Genomic DNA, 19,857 nt, shown 5'->3' with positions numbered 1-19,857 from the left:
GAATAAACTTAATATAGAGAAAATTTGAATAAGTACTAAGCTATCTTCACAAAACCTAGAATCTGGAGATGGGGAAAGGAGGAAATAAATGTCTTCCGAAGATCACTTGTGGTTGTGGTGGTGGTAGTGTGGTAGGAATACTAGCAAATGTGAAGAATGTACAAATATTCTAAAGTAATCATGTAATTGAAAAAGGGGTTATTAGGGAAGACATGGAGCATCTCGGCAGAGGATACTGCTTCTTGATGTGGGAAATATGGGAGTGGCTTAAACAATCACAGTTTTTTTCACAGGATGGAATATTATGCAGTTATTTAAAAAGTATCAGACATATCAGCTGAATTGGAGGGGATTTCTATGAGTATTGTTGTGTGAATAAAATATTAAAGTAAGGTATGTAAAACATGATCTCATGTTGGAACAAGTAATGGGGGATAAAACCTCTCTTGTATCTATATGTCGTATGTGTAGAATTGTATGAGCCTTCAACCAAATATGGACTGATATACATATCTGCATATAAGATTGTTAATACAGGTTACATGGGGTGTGGTGGGCATCAGAAAATGACAACAGGGAAAAATGTAAGACTCAAGTTAAAAAAAAAAGATACAAAAAAGTCCCTGCACTAAAATAAAGACAGTGCTGCTTCTCTTCTCTCAAAATAGTATTCCATTCTCAAAAAAGTTTGGGAAATGCCAGATTACACTAAATTAAATAGGTTTTATTATGGCAGGCCTTCATGGAATCTTTACCATATTAAATATGTGCCATGAATCTTTAATGTAAGAATACATTACATAGAATACATTTTTGTGGTGCACCCATTAATAACTCCCAAAAGAAGAATTTTGCAGAATTATTTGGGGGAAATGCTGCTGTAGTCATTTTTAATATGAAAGTATCAATATTGCCCTCTGGTAGATATCTTACCATGATCTTGTTCTATGTCTTTATTAAATACTGTATTAGTTTGTTTTCACACTGCTGATAAAGACATACCCGAGGCTGGGAAGAAAAAGAGGTTTAATTGGACCTACAATTTCACATAGCTGGGGAGGCCTCAGGATCATGGTGGGAGGTGAAAGTCACTTCTTACATGGCAGCAAGAGAAAAATGAGAAAAAAGTGAGAGCAGAAACCCCTGATAAACCCATCAGATATAGTGAGACTTATTCACTATCACGAGAATAGCACAGGAAATACCAGCCATCATGATTCAATTACCTCCCCCTGGGTCCCTCCCACAACACATGGGAATTCTGGGAGATGCAATTCAAGTTGAGATTTGGGTTGGGACACAGCCCAACCATATCAAATACTTGAAGTACCTTGTCACATTGCTTACCATCATTTAGCACCCCTAAATTGCTGGAAATGATTATGTAGGCATTTCACATTCTTCTCATGCATCTACTATTGATTTGATGAGGGCTGGTTATCACCATCTTGATTACTCCTCTGTCAAATATTACTTGTACATTCATGTTGCTAGTAGATTTTGAGATTTATGTTTATATTTTCTTTTCTTCACACTCCCTCACAAGTTTCAAGTGTCACCGTGACTCTATATTTAGAGTACTACAATGTTTTAGACACTGAACAACACTTTTCCGTTTCTTAGCTCAAACTTGTACAAGCTGACAGTTTAATCCAGACACTGTATAATCCTTTGATTTCAAGGCTTGGACAGTGGTGGAATAAAAGAAATTTATGTTTTCTGTCATCTCAGTCAAAAGACAGAATTGAAAAAGAAAATCTTGAACTACAAGTATTTCCAGTCTCTCACTGGATACTGTCAGGTTGAGAAAGGTACACAAACCGATAACTGACTTAGATATTTTCAAGGACTTAGAAGATAGGATTCAGAGATTTGCTCATTTAACAGGCATTGGTTGACATAGTTTTCCCAGCTATCTGGTAGTGACAAATTTTTTTTGAGCAGTAATTTTTTTTTTTACTGTATTTCAGACTCTGAATGCAAAGCTCCAAATAATGTGGAGTTATAGAGTCTCAAGAAACAACCTGTGGTATTGAGGCGAACCGGGGTGTGCCACAGGAACATATGACCTCCAAATCTTAGTGACTTAAACCAACACAGTTGCTTGCGTTTGCTCTGGGCTCTGCTGCAACGTTATCCTCCCTCTAAAACCCAGGCTGCTCAAATCGCCATCATCTAGAATGTTACTGAATGCTGTGGCACAGAGAAACACTGAGCGTAAAGGCTCTCAAAACTTCCATTGGTGCCCAGAAATGAAGTGTTTCACTTTTGTTCACATTGCACAGGCAAAAGCAAGTCACAACTAACTTCAAATGGTTAGAGAAGTACAATCGACCTGTGCCCAGAACAAGTTATAATATTGTGAAGAAACTTAAAGCGTACCACACAGCCTGTTGAAAGGCCATCTAGTTTATACCTGAACAAAATTCTATCTTTGCTATGGCTAAATTGTACATTCACGCACACACCAAACTCATATACTTATAAAGTGACAACGGGTCTGTATTATTACTGCCAGTATTAGAATTCTTTACATACGAACAAGGTCCTAAAATTTGAGTAACCAGTTGAGCACATAATTGCATTATTTGTTTGGGCTGAATACTCTTCAGGCTCTTACCAGGATTTGTATGTGTGATTTTCTGAATTAAATACATTTAAAGAATATTTTCAACACAAATACTGCTTATTGCAGAAAGGGAAAGAGTAATATCTAATATTTAAATATCCTTTGATTATTTTTTAATGATATCTCAAGAGCTTTAGTAATGACCAAATGATTGGAGACAGGAAGGTGGAATGAAAGAAGGGGTATGAAGACAATACTTGAAACATATTTTTAGTCTTTACAAATCAGAATTTGTATTTATGAGAAATTATTGAATTTAAAATGATTTAGTCTTGTTTACTTTTCATTGCATTAGACTTCAGTATTCAATATTTACTAAATTATGCTTCTAAATTACATTATCAATATTATATTACAAATTTAAATAATACTGTGCTTAAATATGAAAATGTGTGAACATCTTTTATAAAACAGTTTTAACTTGTTAAAAGAAGAAAGGTGGACTCTAAAATATGTGAAGGGTATAGCCTTTTCAGTGATAATCTAAAGCATAATGCTCAAGATATATTTTTAGAGAATCTCTAATATCACCACCAGGGGCACTGAGGGAATAATTTTCTTTTGGAACATTCCTATTATCTTCCCCCCCAGATAAAGTCTCATAGATCCAGAGATCACCTTTCTAGACCTTTCAGGCTTTTGTTCAGAAAACATCTGCTAACTTCTTTTCAAGTCACTATAACCATTTAAAATGCTCACTCTCAGGCTCCTCAGTCACATTAACTAGAAAAATGAGAAATACTTTAACTAAACAAAAGATACATTTGCGAAATTAGGAGCATTTTTGAAACCAAAGACAATTTGATGGTGTTTTGATTTGGGAAATTACAGGGATAGGAAAAAGCCACTTCTTGCCAATTTAGAAATTGTTAATATCTATTAAAAGGAGTAAGTTACCAAAATGGCTAAAGGCAGAACAATGATGCTTCCAGGTAGTAGATTGTATCAGGTTCATACTACCTATTGATGTGGAGAAGAAGTGGGTTATTCTCTCTGTTTCTATACCCTGGAGTTCCTTTGCCTACTGTGATCCTTAGCTAATCCTAACCCTGAGTGTTCCTAAACATCACGTCCAGATGATCTGACGTTCATGTCAAGAGTTCCCAGGTTTTGTCTCTTTTTTTTTTTCCTTAGATATCACCAAATTCTGTGCACTCTGTCTTACTTCATTTTTTTTTTTTTTGGTCTGTGATTTTGTTTTTAATTATTTTAAGCCTTATGATCACACATTAGTCTTAAATTTGTGTGTATCTCCTCTACTTTAACTCTTTTAAGTTGGCAAAAGCACCATTCCCAATCACAAATACACAGCAGTTCTACAGCTTTATGTTTCTGAATGGCTGTTTAAAGACAATCCTAAATTATAACTTGGTCTGACTTAGATAGTAAATAATTCAAGAATGAAGTTTAACTTGCTACTGTTTTAAAAGCATCTGCTCTTATAGATCATCTATAAAATGTGAGAAGTGTTAAATAATCTTTATTTGATATTACACATAAACCTCACTAAAATGCTTTTCAGTAAGTAAAATGAACCACTTTAGATACAGAGAATTCTAATTAGATTGGTATAGTTGAGGCCAAAAATATAAAGTACATGTTGCTACTTTATCTTCAGCCCTTACCGTTTAGAGGCAAATGAACACAAAGCACAGGTGGTTTTGAGACAATGAAGGAATTTCTCCAGTATTTAAATATATTAATATAACCAGTTATATAACTCTAAATATAAAACCAATCTCCAACAAGTTTTAAGATGGCGTTCACCACATTTGTGAAAAGTTGAACATTACTAATGAAGTCCAGTCATATCTTTAGAAGGAGTAAACAGCGATAGCATTTAGTGAATTGTAATTCCTATTAAAATTCAAAAAACTGAACATATTCATTTAACCACAACCCAGTCTTAGTTAAATCAGGACTGCCCAGCAAAAATATTCTGTCAGTCATTGATGATCTGAATTCTGGTGTGTGAGATCTATTAAATTATGGTGCACATAGAAAAATCATGAGACATTTTGGTTTTGTAATAAATAAGGAAGTGGCCAATTATTACTCATTAGTAGCTTTTTTTGAGATAAGCTATCAACTCTGCCCTTTCTCTTCTTCTTAATGCTGGAAAAGATCATTTTTGTTCCAGGAATGTACTTTTGGAGATTCTCCAAATACTCCATCATCAGTGTATCCTTTTCCCCAGGTGATGCTTTGTTCTTATCGACATCTGTATAAGAGAATCCAACAGCCTGACCTGTCTTCCGCCTGAAGAGACCACCCAGATTAGCCCAGTCTTGCGCTTTTGCCTCCGTTTTCCATGGTGTGACGCTGGGCAGACTTCTGAATAAAAACCTTCTTGCCTTTCTCAACATCACCCATGTTTAATTCTTTTGTCACTGGGGCTATGAGGGTTCCCGCTCGGAAGCCAGATGTTCCTCTCTATCCTGTCTTACATAATTTTGTGCTGCTGTAACAGAATACCTAAGACTGGGTAATTTATAATTAACAGAAACTTATTGTCATGTGGTTCTGGAGGCTGGGAAGTCTATGATTGAGGGGCTGGCATCTCTTGAGGGGCTTCTTGCTATATCATTTCATGGCTGAAGGGCAAAGAGGGTGAGAGAAATGAAGAGAAAAGGGGACTGAATTTGCCCTTTTAAAACAAACCCACTTCTGTGATAACAGCATTAATCTATTCATGAGGGGTAAAGCCCTCATGGCCTAATAGCCTTGTACTACGCCTCACCTCCCAACACTGATGCAATGGGGATTAAGTTTCCAGCATATGCTTTTAGAGGACATATTCAAACCATAGTACATCCCTATTTTGCAATATGGTGCCTAATACTTAATCTAATTATTTTATTTTATGCATAAGCTAATCCAAGAGAAAAAGTGTGTCTCTATTTTAAAAGTGAGAAATCAGAATCAGAGAGATTTAATGACTTGTGTAAGGAGAGCCAATATTCGAACCAAGGTCTCTCTTTTAAAACCGGTGGTTTCCTACTATTAACATAACCTAATCATTAATCTTCATACATGTATTGTAGCAAAAATACTATTCATTGAAAAGCTAGAAAAAGTGAGGCTGAGAGATGATACTATTATTGCCATTTTAGCAAAATAATTATATTGTTATGTAGAATAGGAATAGACAATCTACCTTTAAAAAGTATGCTATTTCAATGCTTCAATAATTGACTATTAATACCATGATTTGGAATAAGTAGTCACTAAAATTCACTAGTTTTTGTGGTATAAACCCCTAAACTGATCATCCTTTCAAAAAATTTTCATTTGTCTCTTTGGTATTGCTAAGTATACATTTTTTCCCAAGAGCCCAAAATTGCATTGAAGAGTGTAATTAATGGAACGAAGAAAATGCAGTCAATAATTCAAAATTTATTGATACTATTTCATCTAGGATGTTGGCATTGAATATAACCTTGGTTATCTTTTTTTCTACATTCCATTGAACAGTAAAAAACACAAGACATGCTTGTTATTCCACTTTTAAGCATTTTGGTGAAATATAGCAGTTAAGATAATGAAAATGCAGTACTTCGTTACAGTGAGATTAGTTTTTCTGGCTTAACTGATTTTCCTCTTAGGCTATAGAATTAATAGAACTGAATTGTTAAATGAGTATGTTTAAAGTATTCACAGTGACCAATGACCCCACTTATGGAACACAAGAATTAGACCTTTGCTCACACCCTTCACACACCTACACCCTCCCACCTCAGTCAATAGCCTTATTCTAATAGGCAAATACATTCTGTGATCAGTTTACCCAATTCAGAGAGTTTTTGGCACCTCGATTCTGAAGTATATCCCTCTCATGCCAACTTTTGCAGAAAGTGTTGTGTTTTACTTTGCTCAGGCCGCTGTAACAAAATACCATAAACTGAGTGACTTATAAACAACATCAATTTATTTCTCACAGTTCTGGAGACTGGGAAGATCAAGGCATCAGCAGATTCAGTGTCTTGTGAGAGCCCATTTCATAGATAGCACCCTCTTGCTGCGCCCTCATATGGTGGAAGGGAAAAGGGATCTCACTGGAGCCTCTTTTATGAGAGCACTAATCCCATTTATGAAGGCTTTGTCCTCATGACCTAATCACCTCCTGAAGGGTCCAACTCTTAATACCATCACACTGGGGATTAGGTATCCACATATGAATTCTGAGGGAGACACACACATATCATGTTTCAGAGGCAGATTTGTTAGCAAGTTCATGACTATAGCTTATACTTAAGGCAATTATGGAGCTGATGTCGGTTGATTATTTTGCATCCGTTATGTTTTACTTGTATTCCTTCTTACAGGGTGTTATTAGCTGTGTTCTTTCTCTGGCACCCTAGTGTATTCTCCATGAGTACCTATTTTTCCTTTATCTAGTAACATAGGCTTTACTAGGGATAAATCTGGGGGACCAAATAGTATTACTGGGAATCTTGAAGACATAACCTCAATGAGAGATGGGAACACAAGCCAATGGTGGAAGATGTGGGTCTGTAAGTAAGGAATTCTTTAAGGCTGCAGTTAGTATAGACTATTTGCAGTTGCTTAAACAAATAGCAGTTAGTTTTTCTCACAAAATAGAAAGCCTGGACGTAGGCAAGTGTATCGATGTTAGGGTGTCAAGAGGCCTCTTTTCCCTGATGGTCATAAGATGACATTCGTAGCTCCATAGCTTATAGCTTCATTCAAAGGTATGGGTGGGTGGCAGTGGCAGTGTCACGTCTTTTGTCAAAGATGCCAACTCTTTCTTAGAGCTCCTGGGAAGACTTCATTTCATTTCCAGGAGTGTGTCAGATAGGTAACCTTAGTACTAAGAAAGGCTTGGGGCCAGCTCGGTGGCTCACGCCTGTAATCCCAGCACTTTGGGAGGCCGAGGTGGCTGGATCACCTGAGGTCAGGAGTTCGAGACCAGCCTGGCCAACATGGTGAAACCCTGTTTCTACTAAAAATACAAAAATTATCTGGGCGTCTTGGTGGGCACCTGTAATCCCAGCTATTCAGGAGGCGAGAGGCTGAGGCAGGAGGATCACTTGAACCCAGGAGGCAGCGGTTGTTGTAGTGGGCTGAGATCATGCCACTGCACTCCAGTCTGGGCGACAGAGCAAGACCCTGAATCAAAAATAAATAAATAAATAAATAAATAAATAAATAAATAAATAAGGCTTGGAAAGCAGGTTTAGACTTTTTAGCTTCTAGGATGAAGGTGGAGAGGTGGGAGAGAATGTTGAGTTGCCCAACTGCATGGACCTTTAGAATGTTTTAGTGCCCTTGCTCCATCTGAGGGCTTTTATGCTTCTCCATGGTATAACCTCGGGAAAAAATTTTCAGCTTCCCTGCAGTTATATCTTATTCATATGACCTAGACATACTTGTGTGAGACTTTGATTTTGAGATGAGAAAATGGAGGAAGGTGATTTCATGTGAAATCCATTTTGTTGAAAAAAGTTGAGGTATAACTCTCTGATTTTGGGGGGACTGAAAATTGCAAAGTTTAGTTTCTGGCTCAACATTTGCCTGGGCAGGGGACAGTGGAAGCAATGGCAGTGATTTCCTCTAGTGCTCATCAGAAAAGCAACTGTGGCTGTGTTCCTTCTTTTCTTTTCTTCTTTCTTTCTTTCTCTCTCTCTTTCTTTCTTTCTTTCCCCTTCCTTCCTTCCTTCCTCCCTCCCTCCCTCCCTCTCTCTCTCTCTTTCTCTCTTTCTTTCCTTCTTTCTCCTTCCTTCCTTCCTTCCTTCCTTCCTTCCTTCCTTCCTTCCTTCCTTCCTTCCTTCCTTCCTTCTTTCCTTTTAAATCAATCTAGCATTGTAGCCTGGCCTTAGGCGTTATTCCTAAAGGCTTAAAGTTTAGTCCCATCCTGCATACCTCCAGACGATTCTGTGAATGATCCAGTATTCTTTAATTCAATTTATTTTCTTCTTAAGTAACTAGAATCATGTTGGTTGCTTGCAGCTAAAACCCTAGGTGATACAGTGAGAAAAATTAGGGGTGTTAAATTCAAGAGGGGTGGGAGGTCTAAAAGTCATAAAAATATCTGCCAAACAGAGAAGAGAAAAGAAAGACATTGCAGGCTGAAAGAACCACATAAGAAAATATATACAGATAGACCTGGGCTTGAAATATCTATAGAGCTTGGGCTTGAACACTGGCTTCATACAGAGAAATGCCGGAAGATATAGTTGGGTAATAAACAGTCATGGATGCTCAGTGAAGGGCTTTGAAATTTAATCTGGAATGAGTAATTATTTTTGATGAAGTCTAGTCTGTTAACAGTATACATGGTTAAATTAGAAAAGAGAAAGTACTATCAAGGAAGCCAGTCAGCATACTATTGTAATAATGCAGGTATGATGTAATTAGATCTGAACTAAAGTATTTGTAACAGATCTCAAAAAGGAAAAGATAAACAGATGTAGAGAACAATTAAGTGTTAAAAGTTTAATAAGAATCCCTTGTAGGAGAGATCTTGGTGTCTCATAGTAGCTGACAGGACCACATTATAGAAAAGATAAAATAGCTGATCTGAAAATGACCTGTGATTTTTTAATTGGTGAATAAGTGGGAGACGAGGTCATCCCCCAAGTGGCAGGGATAATATGGGTAAAGGCACAAAGGAAAGACTGAGTGTGCCTAATACAGAGGCCAGGGAGACCTCTGACATTACTGCAATCAAATTTTTATTTGGGGGGTTAAAGGGAAACATGTTTGTAAAAGAAATACACTACAGGTAACATGTAAAATGGATAGAAATCGGGCTTTGTTATAGTACATATCTATCTCTTAGAGGATCTTGAAGAAGTAAAGGCATAGATGTAGCTTCAATTGCATGATTATACCAGTATTTGAAATGACTGGATTATAAGTCATTTCCAGGACTATAGGGACTGCACTAAGTGTGGCCAAGCAGGTAGCTAATATATTAAACTCAGTGTGCATTAGAAGGTCCAAGATAGCTGTGGTCACACTTAAAAAGGAAACGAAAGAGAAATGGTAGGAATGGGTGACAATTGGGAGAAAGATGAAATGCAAACAGATGTCAAAGATGACTACAACGTCTTTTGCCCAGCAGAGCTGTGGTCATGTGGAAAGGAGAGCTGTTCTATGAGGAATTATAGGTGGTACTCAAGGTGCATATAAAGCCCATGCTTTCTTATCTAGCAAAATTGATTCAGGTTCCAGCTCTGCCACTTACTAGCCAAGCCTTCATTTCATAATGAACACCTGATACAAGTACAGTTTAGTAGAAACAAGAAGTTCATCACTTTTTCAATGACTCTACCTTTCATTCAGAATCAAGTCTAAATTCATGAACATTTCATATCATATTCAGTTTTTCCTCTGTCACCAGTCTCAATCTTTGTAACCATGCACCGTCCCTCTCCATAAACACATTGACACATTAGCCATATAGAGCTTCTTAAAGGACCAAGGTTTGCCTCATTTTCTCATGTCTCTGTTGCTTTATTCATCTTCACTTGTAACACTTTCTCTCCCTATCCTTGCTAATATATCTTTTCTTTTTTTTTTCAACTTAACCTTCATCTCTTTTAGAAAAAGCCTCATTTGGCCTCATCTTAGTGATTGTAATATACATTTACATCAGTGCAAACCTTTATTACAGTGCATTATCATAGCATTTTGTACGTTTGACTTCTCCATTAGACTGCATTCATTGACAGCACCAATACTGTCTCATTTGTCTTTGTGTTTCAAGTGCCTACCAAAATATCCACATATAGTAGGGTCACAATAAATATTGAATGTATGAATGATCACTTTATGAGCCTGAGCTTGATGAATCATGCTAAAGATCAGGCTGTTAAGTTTGTAATGCCAAGTATCTTTTATGTAATGTAGCTTTGTAGACAACATTCCTTGCTCCCTCTCTATAAGCTGAAGTCAAGGTTTGGAAGCTGTCTATACAGCTACCACAACGGCTGGCAGAGCAGCTTCTATGACATCTGTAGAGCACATTGCTTATCCGCAAGAGAGAATATTTTTTCTTGGTGCCTAGTAAGAATGAGTTGTTTCTACTGTAATATACAAAAAAGAGAAAAAAATAAATTTGTTAATAGAAAAATAAAGCATGCGGTTAGATATTTAAAATGTAATAATTTTAGAAAACCTTTGCTAGAAAGTTATAATTTTCTTCAAAAAAGGGATGAGGTAGTTAATATTCAAACTATATAATGAATTCAAATGACCCAATAGCAAGAAAACAAACAACCTGATTAAGAAATGGGCAAAGATCCTGAATAGACATTTCTCAAAAAGACGTACAAATAGTCAGCAGGTATATCAAAAAATGCTCATTACTCATCATCAGAAAAATGCAAATCGAAACCATGATGAGGTGTAACTTCATATCTGTTAGAATGGCTATTATTTTTTAAAAAGAGCATTGGTGAAGATGTGAAGAAAAGAGAACGCTTTTACACCTCGGGTGGTATATAAATTGGTGCAGCCACTCTGGAAAACAGTATGGAGATTCCTCTAAAAATTAAAAATGCCATATGGTCTAGGAATCCCACTTCTGGGTATATATCCAAAGAAATGGAAATCAATATGTCAAAGAGGTATCTGCTCTCCCATGCTCGTTCCAGCAGTATTCACAAATGGCCAAGTTGTGGAAGCAACGTTAAGTACCCATTGATGGATGAACTGCTAAAGAACATTTGGTCTATACATACAGTAGAATATTATTTACACTCCAAAAAGGAAATCCTGTCATTTACAACAACAGAAATGAATTGGAAGACATGATGCTAAGTGAAATAAATCAGAAAGACAAGTACTACATGATATCACTTAAATGAGGATTCTAACACAGTCATAGTCATAGGAACAGAGAGTAGGATGAGGGTTGTTAATGGCTGACAAAAGGGGGAAACAGAGAGGTATCAGTCAAAAGGTGCAAAGTTTCAGTTATGTGAGATGAATAAGCTCTAGAGCTCTACTGTACAGCCTAGGGTCTACAGTTAACAATACTGCACTATATATTTTTAAAATTGTGAAATATTCTTATCATGAATAATAAATAATTATAATAAAAAAGGGCAATAAGAAATTTTGGAGTAGATAAATATGTTTATGGCATAGATTATGGTGATGGTTGTATGGGTATATACTTATACCCAAAGTCATTGAGTTGCGTACATTAAGTCTGTGCAGATTTTTATGTCAATCATACCTCAAAAAATGGTTAAAATTTTTTATAAAAGTAATCTATGTGGCACTGGCAAGAAAAAAAAATAGGGAGGGAAAGAGGTGTCTTGGGCTGGATCCAGAAACAGAAAAATAACTTTAAATGGAAAACAAATGAAAAATATACAAGGTCTAGAATCAATGTTGGTTTCTTGGATTAGACAAATGTCCCATTATACTGTAAGATGTTAATAATAGGGGACAATAGGTAAGAAGCATGAGCAAAATCTGTACTAACTGTGCAACTTTTCTGTGAATGTAAGTATTCCAAAACAGTATTTATTTTAAAACATAGGGTAGAGGTTGCACAACAGCATGACTGTACTAAATGCCACTGAAATGTGCACATAAATATACTTAAAATGGTAAACTTTTTGTTATGTATAATTTATGTTTTATGACATTTGAAAAAATAAGTACCTGGGTGGCAGAAACAATCATACTCCAAGCCTCAGCATCACACAGTATACCTAGGTAGCAGACCTGCAGTGTACCTCCTGAATTTAAAATAAAAGATAAAATTATTTTTAAAAAATTAAAAAATAATGAAATAAAATAGAGCCAAGTGGTCATTTGCAGACTACAAGTTACACACATACTCTGAATTTCTGGAAAACCTACATGTCTGCTTGACTTTGGGACGTTCATAACTGACTGTTCTTGTCTATGCCACTTGAATCGCCCAATAATAGGCTGTCACCTGCTTTAACCAGTCAGAACTCAGCTGCATCAACCAATCAGAACTAAGCAAGTTTGAATCCTGTATTTGCATAAGATGACCTGAGTGGGAATTTTATAAATGCCAGAACCTTCCTTTGTTTCATGGAATGCACTTTCCCTTGATGCTGAAGGTTGTGTCGTCCCAGTTTGCAAACTGTTTACTGAAATAAAGTCTCTTTCCTCTGAAAGACAAAATAGGGAGAAGCTGAGGTATGCTCTGGGAGAGGTGTAGTAAGGGGAATGAGATAGCAATTTTTAAGCAATTTTTGCACGTCTGCAGCATTTCAGGCACTGTACTAGAAATAAAAAGGATATTTTCATTTCCAGTGTTACTGATGAGTCCACTGAGTTTTCATGAATTTAGGTAATTAGCATATCTGTGTTCCACTCTGGGTTTGCTTTAATCCAAGTTTAAGTGAGAGGCCCTGGAGTGTATATTTTTCAAAGAGTAACCCGGATGAGTGCAATGATCAGCCAAGTTTGAAAACTACTGCTCTAAGCCTTTTACATCCTCTGCCTCTACGAGTATTTCTCTTATCTTGAAGATGAAAGCAGGCAGTGTAGGATCTTGTTTAATGTGGACCCTGAGAACTGGACAGACTCTTATAGCCCAAGGTCAATGCATTAAATACTGCAGTGAAGCTAGAAGAGCAAGATATAAGGAGAAATTTCATAGAATTGGATCAAATATCATACTCCATCTAAAGTTCCAACTAGAGAAGTACAATTTGCCCTGAAAATTCTGGGTCGTGTATTGCAGACTGAACTCAGCTCCACAATATCAATTGGTATATTTGGCCACTTCTTGCATTCCATCTCCATAGGTGTCATTGACTGCAGAGACCTCTAGTCACCAGGGAATTTTCAGATATAGTACAAAAGGTAATCAGAGGCTGGCAGGGTGAATGGAATAAGGCAGTATGCACAGAGGTTCAGAAAATAAGCAAGCAAACACTTAAGAAAACAAACAATCATGTTTCTTAATTCACTGAGAAAGTAGAAGCAATTAGAAGAGACTTCCACAGACTTCCAGAGCTACATCTCTTCATCTATTTATATATGTGGTCGTATTCACTGTCTGTTCTGCTGTAACTATGCATTAGCTGTGTTCCTATCTAAAGGCCAGCCTGTATACTTCTTTCATTAGATCCCAAACACTCTGACCTACTAACATGAAGATATTGCTGCAGCATCATGACCTTTCCTACTAGATATTTCAATTTGGAAGACAGCTATGCTGCTATTTTACCTAACCATTAAAAAAAACTAACTAAACAAAACAAAAGGACCCAAACCAAGAAACATTTCTCTTAACCTTTGGATCACACCCTGATTAGCTATCTACCATCGTATTTCTCTGTCCTGCTTTGCTGCAGAGATCCTTAAAAGAGATGTCTCGATAACCTGTCTTGAATTCCTCTCCTATCATTCTACCTTGAATCCAGAATCTTGCCTCTGCTCCTCTGCCAAAAGCTCTCTTGGTTAAGAACACCAATGCCATCTTGATTGCTAACTCCAGTGTTCAGTCCTCATTTCTCAACTCACTAGGCTGATTCAGCAGCATTTCCCACAGCTGATTACTCCTTTCTCTCAGAAACACTTTCTTCACTTGGCTTCCAGGACCAAGTCTTCCTGCTGCCTCTCACTGACTGCACCTTCTTAGTCTCCGGATTCCTCCTCATTCCTCTGACTTCTGAAATTTGGAAAATACCAGGCTCAGTCTTGGACCCTCTTTTTCTGTCACTGACTCTCACTCCACTGGATATATTTTTCTGTCTTTTTTTAAATTACACTTTAAATTTTGGGAATACATGTGCAGAACGTGCAGGTTTGTTACATAGGTATAAGCGTGCCATGGTGGTTTGCTGCTCCCATCAACCCATCATCTACGTTAGGTATTACTCCTAACGGCATCCCTCCCCTAGACCCCCACCCCCTGACAGGCCCGGATGTGTGATGTTCCCCTCCCTGTGTCCATGTGTTCTCATTGTTCAAATTCCGCTTATGAGTGAGAACATGTGGTGTTTGGTTTTCTGTTCCTGTGTCAGTTTGCTGAGAATGATGGTTTCCAGTTTCATCCATGTTCATGCAAAGGACATGAACTCATCCTTTCTTATGGCTGTGTAGTATTCCATGGTGTATATGTGCCACATTTTCTTTATCAAGTCTATCATTGATTGGCATTTGGGTTGGTTCCAAGTCTTTGCTATTGTGAACAGTGCTGCAATAAACATATGTGTGCATGTGTCTTTATAGTAGAATGATTTATAATCCTTTGGGTATATACCCAGTAATGGGATTGCTGGGTCAAATGGTATTTCTGGTTCTAGATCCTCGAGAAATCGCCACACTGTCTTCCACAATGGTTGAACTAATTTACACTCCTACCAACAGTCTAAAAGCATTCCTGTTTCTCCACATCCTCTCCAGCATCTGTTGTTTCCTGAGTTTTTAATAATCACCATTCTAACTGGCGTGAGATGGTATCTCATTGTGGTTTTGATTTGCATTTCTCTAATGACCAGTGATGATGAGCTTTTTTTCATATGTTTGTTTGCTGCATAAATGTCTTCTTTTGAAAAGTGTGTGTTCATATCCTTCCCCCACTTTTTGATGGGGTTGTTTGTTTTTTTCTTGTAAATTTGTTTAAGTTCCATGTAGATTCTGGATGTTAGCCCTTTGTCAGATGGATAGATTGCAAAACTGTTCCCCCTTTCTGTAGGTTTCCCGTTCACTCTGATCTCTGATGATGGTTTCTTTTGCTATGCAGAAGTCCTTTTGTTTAATTAGATCCCATTTGTCCATTTTGGCTTTCGTTGTCATTGCTTTTGGTTTTAGTCATGAAGTCTTTGGCCATGCCTATGACCTGAATGGCATTGCCTAGGTTTTCTTGTAGAGTTTTTGTGGTTTTAGGTCTTACATTTAAGTCTTTCATCTATCTTGAGTTAATTTTTGCATAAAGTGTAAGGAAGGGGTCCAGTTTCAGTTTTCTGCATATGGCTAGCCGGTTTTCCCAACACCATTCATTAAATAGGGAATTTTTTCCCCATTGCTTGTTTTTGTCAGGTTTGTCAAAGATCTGATGGTTGTAGATGTGTGGTGTTATTTCTAAGGCCTATGTTCTGTTCCATTGGTCTATATATCTGTTTTGGTACCAGTATTAATATTCCATTTATGTGTTGATGGTTCCCAAGTGTATTGGTCTGTTCTCGTGCTGCTAATAAAGACATACCTGAGACTGGGTAATTTATAAAGGAAAGAGGTTTAATGAACTCACAGGTACACATGGCTGGGGAGGCCTCACAATTATGGCAGAAGAAAAAGGAAGAGCAAAGGGATGTCTTACATGGTGGAAGGCAAGAGAGGGCATATACAGGGGAATTCCCCTTTTACAAAACCATAAGATCTCATGAGACTTACTTACTATCACAGGAATAGCACGGGAAAGACCCACCCCCGTGATTCAATTACCTGCCACCGAGTCCCTCCCATGACACGTGGGAATTATGAGAACTACAATTCAAGATGAGATTTGAGTGTGTACACAGCCAAACCATCCAAGTTTATGTTGCCATCCTGTGGCCCTCCCTTGAACTCCATTTTTTCTACAGAAAACTGCCGCCTTGACATCTCCACTTAGATATCTAATGCCCAATTGAATTGCTCATCTTCCCCAAACAAGCCCCCTTCTGCAGTTTTCCCATCTCAGTTAATTGTAAGTCTATTCTTCTGGTTTCTCAGGCTGAAAACCTAGAGTGATCTTTGACAATTCTGTTTTTCTCACACCCCAACTATTACTACATACATATATTAAGTCTTCTCCAATCTAACTTCCACACTTTCACAGAGTAAAGCTTTAGAAAATGTAAATTCTATTACAGTATTTTGGTATTTAAAGTAACATCTACACTGATTAGCATGGGATTCAATTGTCTACCTTACCTGCCCCCTCCTACCTCTTACTTCAGTTTTCCCCTAGCCCAAAAATATTATGCTTCACCCTACCGACATCCTTGCAATTATCCTAAACCATTAGGGACTTTAGGAAATTATGCATCTTTCATACTTTCCCTTCTCCCTGAAATCTCCTCCTCCTCACTCCGGGAGGGTTATTTCCTAAGTCCACGAATATGTGATTGGAGTAGACACATCTGGTAGTGAGCAGAGCTCTCACATTAGTTTCTTAGCCTGTGAGGTAAGAACATTAGACCAAGGAACTTACTTCATAGTAAAGGAGGTTCAGCAGTGAGCATGTAATCATGAGAGCTACTGTTCCTATCACATATCACATGACCAAGATGCTACTGACCTGAGAATGATAAAATAACCAATTAAAAACATGGCAGAGGTGCCAGCTTAGAGATGACACCCCACTGGGACAGGACACCATCCTCAAGGACACAGAATCTACTATAAATTAAGGTAGTCATATTGAGCTTTGCTCCCAGTAGTTAAAATGTGTGAGTCTAGGAAACAAGTCCTGTAAGTCCTCACTCATCATAATTCCCAGTGACCCACTCATAGAATTTGTCCTTCCTTTGTTACCACAGCTCTGGGACCTTCAGGTTTAGCAGTCTTAATTCCTAGATGGGGGATGCTTTCACCAGGGGACACATCAAGGGTCTCATCAAATGTAAGCTATGGCTTTCTCCCTCTCACTTGAGGCTCAGTGTTCCAAGAGACCACATCAGGTACAGAAATACATCACTTCCAACAGGAACTGTTGGCCTTGATCATCAGGAGGAGATAGGGCTGCTGTTTCACAATGGAGCTGAGAGAATACGTTTGACACCCAGATAATCCACTTGTATTTCTCTTGTTACTTCCTTGGCTGAGGCTCTTCCTCTTCCTAAATCTACGTTATTTCCTTGCCCATAGATGTTGCTTCTGAGAGCATGCCCAATAAATAAATCTATCGCACACTAATCTCTCTCTCTGGGTCTGTTTCCCAGGGACCCTGACCAAAGCCAAATGCTTTTTCCATCTTTGTAGAATAAGGTTCTCCTTTCTGTTAAGACCCCACAACATATAACCTTTACACAATTTCATGTAGGTCCTACTCCGTTTAGGCTCTATGCCCCTCAAGAGCAGAGGACATATTTGCTTCGTCAATGTCTTTTCAGCACCTAGTGGAGTGTTTATCAAATGAAAAATGAAGCCATTCTCCTGGCCCCTATCAAATGGCTTAAGCCTGGGAGATTGGATTTAGCATGGGATCACAGGACAGGTAAGTAAACAGGGTGTTTGATGGGCATTAGATTTAGTGGTAGGATAATTGTGTGGAAGGATTTGCAATTTGCTCCAATTAGAAGGCATTTTGAGGAAAATTATTCTAGCAAATTTTAAATCAGTATAAGTAAAGTAAGGAGTTTGGGTACCCTGAGGTTATGAATAAAATTTTCTGAAATTCTTCTGTTACCTCAGCAAAGTTTCAGTTGTCTTAGATTCTTACTTTGGCCAGTCAGCAGGATGGATAAATCTGAGAATTTTGCAAGGGACTGGGGAGAGTGATTACTAGTGTTGATTTCTTAATATTATTTAGAAATATTTATAATTCCTTTAATAAAGTATACAAATAATTTAATAAAATTCTTTGAAGTAAATTCATTTTTGAGACTTAATATTTTATAAAATTGGCTAAATCTTGATATCAATTTAAAAAGGAAGAATTCTATACTCATTGGCAATAGCCATGACTCTCTTTTAACATTATCTCAGTTAACATTATTCAATGATTGATCTTTGATAATCAGAATGACCCAATAGAGATATATTTTATTTTTAAGTACACTGATCTGCAGCCTGTACTTCTTATGCAAGCCTTTTATTTTCAAATGTGCAATGTGCTGATTTGTTCTCCAAATAGCATTGAAGCAGTCATTACAATTCTGTTTTATTTTCCCTTTTATAGAGAATATTTGCACAGTTAATATACTTAAGCATTTATAAATATATTCAAATTCTCAATTCAGCTTCTAGTTTGTGATATTGTACTGCCTGAGACACTGTTCGTATGTTTCCTTTGATGACAGAATTTCTTTTCCCATCTTTTTAGAATAAGGTTCTACAAAGATTTCTCATGTGGGTAGTGTTCCATTGGCATCATAGTTAATGACTGTAATGGCATCTCTATAACAAAAAATTCAAATTGTTACCATAATAATAATGCCACATATTGGGGTACTGAATATGTCACTGTTACACTGATTAGTTTGATGTGGTGTAATCTTGGTATGTTTCTAAGTATTTGAACAAATGAAGAAAATGCAGTAGATGTTTAGTTGCTATAGGAAACCAGCAGAGGCACGTTTTTTTTAAAATATGAAAACCCAGCAACAACTATTGGCAGAAGATCTGCTAAATTAGGAGTCAGACCACCTAGATTCTAGTCTAGGTCCTGTCATTAAGAAGATAAATTTAGGCAACTCCTGGGACTTGTTATAAGTGTGATCATGTGTTGCATGCCTCCTGTCATCTCATTTTATATCCCAAAAAGCTCCTTTAAGATTGCCATGTACCCATTTTACAGAATAGGAAACTAAGTCTCATAATGTTCAGGGAACTTGCTCAAGGTCACAAAGAATCAAGATTTGAACTGGGGTCTGACTCTGCAGTCCATGCTTTATTATTATTATTATTTATTATTATTATTATTATTATTATTTTAGAGACAGGGTATCACTCTATCACCCAGGCTGGAGTGCAGTGGCACAATCATAGTTCACTGCAGCCTCAAATTCCTGGGCTCAAGGAATCCTCACACATCAGCCTCCTGAGTGGCTAAGACTACAGGTGCATCCCAACATGCACATTTAATTTTTAAAACAAGGTTTTGTAGAGAGAGGATCTCGCTATGTTGCCCAAGCTGGTCTCAAACTCCTGGCCTCAAGCCATTCTCCCACCTCAGCCTCACAAAGCTTTGGGATTACAGGCACGAACACCATGCCTGGTTCATGCTTTTTCAAACTACAATATTCAGCATTCTCATTTGTCATCCAAAAGTCTGAAACAATAATACTTGCCTTGCCTATTTTATAACTTTCTCTCTCTCTCTCTCTCTCTCAGGGTGTGTGTGTGTGTGTGTGTGAGAGAGAGAGAGAGAGAGATGAAGAGAGAGAGAAACAGTAACTGAGACAGAGACACAGAATAAAGTGAAGAGGTGATTGTGAGAAAAACTGCATAAATTTCAAAGAGCAGTCCGAGTGTCATCATTACTGATTGACTCAGCTGTTGATGAAATGTATGTTTCAGTTATACCATCTAACCCTTTATTATCTATGCATTTT

The 19,857-nt window shown here is 37.4% G+C and overlaps 1 pseudogene; it reads right to left on the bottom strand.

The window, feature by feature from the left end:
- Window positions 1–4,688: 4,688 nt before the first annotated feature.
- On the bottom strand, window positions 4,689–5,002 carry LOC134735986 (cytochrome c-like; annotated as a pseudogene).
- Between the last annotated feature and the right edge of the window lie 14,855 nt (window positions 5,003–19,857).

This window comes from Symphalangus syndactylus, chromosome X (genome assembly GCF_028878055.3).
Source record: "Symphalangus syndactylus isolate Jambi chromosome X, NHGRI_mSymSyn1-v2.1_pri, whole genome shotgun sequence".
Classification (NCBI taxonomy): Eukaryota; Metazoa; Chordata; class Mammalia; order Primates; family Hylobatidae; genus Symphalangus; species Symphalangus syndactylus.
This window is presented reverse-complemented; position numbering and strand designations above follow the sequence as displayed.